The sequence below is a fragment of the Poecilia reticulata genome, linkage group LG16 (assembly GCF_000633615.1).
Source record: "Poecilia reticulata strain Guanapo linkage group LG16, Guppy_female_1.0+MT, whole genome shotgun sequence".
NCBI lineage: Eukaryota > Metazoa > Chordata > Actinopteri > Cyprinodontiformes > Poeciliidae > Poecilia > Poecilia reticulata.
The window spans coordinates 26,111,440-26,114,769 of NC_024346.1; the positions used below are offsets into that span (position 1 = coordinate 26,111,440).

Sequence of the window (3,330 nt, forward strand, 5' to 3'; positions counted from 1 at the left end):
ATTCAAAAATGATTCAAAAATTGACTGTCGAATTTTGAACATTAATTGGCTGCAAGTTTGTAATTAACTTTCATTATGTTGAAAAGATACAGCTAAGTGATAAAATGATGAAAAGGAAAATGTGTTCAATTAGTCAAAACGATTCTTGGTGAACTGGGATTTGCTCCTCATTCCTTGCCACCTTAAGAGAATAAGTATTTAGCAAAAAGATAAGTACTTTATTACAGAAGTATTTATAGATTCTAAATATTTTCGAACCCACCAAACTTTTGGTTGAGACCATTTTTGTGTAAACATGCGTGTCATAAATGCACAATATTACCGGCATGGTCTTGGTATCGGCTGATATTGGCTGTAAAAGTTTAATATCAGACATCAGCCATTCCGTCAAAATAACTCACTGATGTAAAATGTGTTGTTTTTATATGACAAACCAGTGACAATGATGCCTGCAGCACAGCACGATGTCAAATATCATGAATAAATTTGACATTGAACATAACACAAGTTGAAAGTGTTTCATCATTTTCAACCACTTTTGGTAGCAGGTTGAGTTGCCAAAGATAATGCGGTATTTTAATTCCACAGTAGAGAAAGCCATATAGTTTCAATGAGTACAGGAAAAAACTTGGTAGTGGTTATCGGGCAAATGAGTTAGGATATCGACCAAAAATCTAATACTGTGCATTCCTAATCATAATACACCTGCATGAACGCACCACAACTAAAGTTTCACTTACTTTTTCCACCATGTTTTGCAAGTAAGCTGAGTGTTGCAGTTCTTGCTGGAAAATATTATTCAAGTTGAGGTTGGGATTTTTATTTTACAAATTCAGACTCTGACTTTCATGAATCTTATTACCTTATTTACCGGTGAACGGTGGAAGGACTGCAGTCCACCACAAGAAACTACAAACTTTGGACACTTTTATTATCACCAATCTAATCCAAGACTATTTTTACAGCCTGGTGTATTGTGATGAAAGGCCACCTAAGCAGCCAGTCCAGCTGTGAAATTTCCTGCCTACTAATCGTTCTGTAGTCAGCTGTCAGTGGTATCATAGGGAAGTGGAAAGGATTTGTCAACTAAGCCATGAAGTCACAGTCTTGGTGAGTCTTAGTGGATCCTGAGGCGCAACTTTTCAATGAAACCAACTCTTATTGCTTCAGCATGGCAAATGTATTTTGACCATTTCACGGATCTTGCTTTCTGAACTGGTGCGCCGTCATGTTTGAACAGGAAGAGACGGCGGACCAGTACAAAAACAAAGATCCACAAAGACACGGATGAGCGAGTTTGGTGTGGAAGGACCGGACAGTCATGACCTCAGCCAAACAGATAATGATTTGGAATGAATCAGTGGAGACTCCAAGCTCTTGTGGATAATTGTTCAACACAAAACAAACAAAACAAGACACTTCTAAAAATGATAGAAAGCCTTCACAGGAGATTTTGAAGTTGTTACAGCTGCAGATGGTCTGATATCATGCAAAACACTAAAGTTTAAGAGTTTAATGTCACTCAATTTCATCTATCTGTGAATGATGACTAGCAAATATTTACAATGTATGGAATGTCCCAAGCCAATATAACTTTGACATGCAAAGGCATCTTGAAACCTGATGTGTCAAAAATAAGTACAAAATTCCCCCCAAAAAATACTTATAACGTGAGTTTGGCCAATTTCAAAAGACAATTAAATGAAAAACATTTTTTTTATTATATTCATAACAGAACTGAAATTGGAAACGTATTGTGACTTAAATTTGCTTAAGTGATTTAAACCTCGACTGGCTAACTTGGCAGCTCAGATGTATATTACAGGTGGGACGACGTTGACCTCAATTTATTTTTTGCCTACACAAATCACTTGGATACATGGAGAAGATGTCTGGATACTGGTTGGAAACTGTTTCAAAGGGGTTTTTCCAACCATTTAGCTGGAAACTGTTGCCAACTAAGTCAAAGTTGGCCACCATTTCACATCTACAACTCAAAGCTTTCTGGGTAAGAAAATGAATGCTAAGTTTCCTTTGATGGGGAGAAACAAATCTATAAAGCAAACATTGCTCTGTTTCTTAAATGCACACATCTAGACGTCCCTGTTCTTGTTCAGATTTCAAGTAATAACAAAATCTTTCTGATGGAGCTATGGTGAACAGTAATTTGAAAAAGGAGAGGTGTCGTAAAGGTTTTCTTAGTCTCATCTTCATGCAAAGATGAAGTCATGTAATCAGAGATAACCTAGACAAAGGCAGTGCTGACGGCTGTCCAGTGATGCAGAATAACAACTTGTCTGAGTGCAGAGGAGCTCCTAATAAAGAAGGTGTGAGGGTCTCTATCAGCATGGTGAACTGCTGACCCCAACAAGGGGAAGGAAGTACTCAGCCAGCTGTGCGCCATTTTTCATCCCTGGGATGGACCTTTAACAGAGAGGCAGAAAGAGGCAACATGAGGGAAAGAGAGAGAGAGAGAGAGAGAGAGAGAGAGAGAGATGTATAATGGGTCAGATGAGGGAAAAAATACTCTTGGTCTTGTGAAGTGCAGTGAAGTGTCATATGGATGCCTCCTAAGTCGTGACCTCTGTGAATTTTAAAGACTGTTCATCTCAACTCGTTAATCAAAGGCTGATGCGTATCACGGTGACAGACCCCCCCCCCACACCCACACACACACACACACACACACACACCCAAGAGCGGCCTCAGCCAGGTACCATTTATCTTTTTTTTCCCCCTCTTTAACACAATAGGTTCATTGGAAGATGAAGACTCTTTAATTGCCATTCAGTTTCGCTGAGGTGTAACAGGATGTATGTTTGCTACTTCCTCCTGAACACATGCTCACATGTGCAACAACACAGATTTGTTACAAAAAAATGCAAACGTCTTTAACAGAATGTTAAAGATAGAATGTCTTCAGCAGTTTTGACTGGAGCAAAACTGCTGAAGACATCTGCTCATATGTAAATGCTGGGAAGTAAGTTAAAAAAGAAAACAAACGTACAGCGCTGGAAAAAATTAAGACACGACTTAAAATGATCAGTTTCTCTTATTTTACTCTCTATTTGTATATGTTTGGATAAAGTGAATATTCTTTGACAACATGTCTCTGAAATTCCAAGCAAAAGGTTCGTATGTATTTGCAGAAAATGAGAAATGGTCAAATGCCACAGACTGGCCACCTGTCCAGGGTGACCCAGCCTCTCGCCCGGAACGTTGGCTGGCGATGGGCACCAGCAAACCTCCTGACCCCAGTAAAGGACAAGGGTGTGTAGAAGATGGATGGATGGATGGATGGATGGATGGATGGATGGATGGATGGATGGA

General features: G+C 39.2%; 1 long non-coding RNA gene across 1 annotated transcript in view; it reads right to left on the reverse strand.

The window, feature by feature from the left end:
- Positions 1 to 325: 325 nt before the first annotated feature.
- The window catches only part of LOC103478270 (uncharacterized), a 70,331-nt gene continuing 67,326 nt past the window's right edge, over positions 326 to 3,330 (reverse strand). Inside the window, exon 4 of the long non-coding RNA XR_535771.2 lies at positions 326 to 2,424. This is a non-coding gene — a long non-coding RNA (uncharacterized LOC103478270). The remainder of the gene's footprint in view (positions 2,425 to 3,330) is intronic.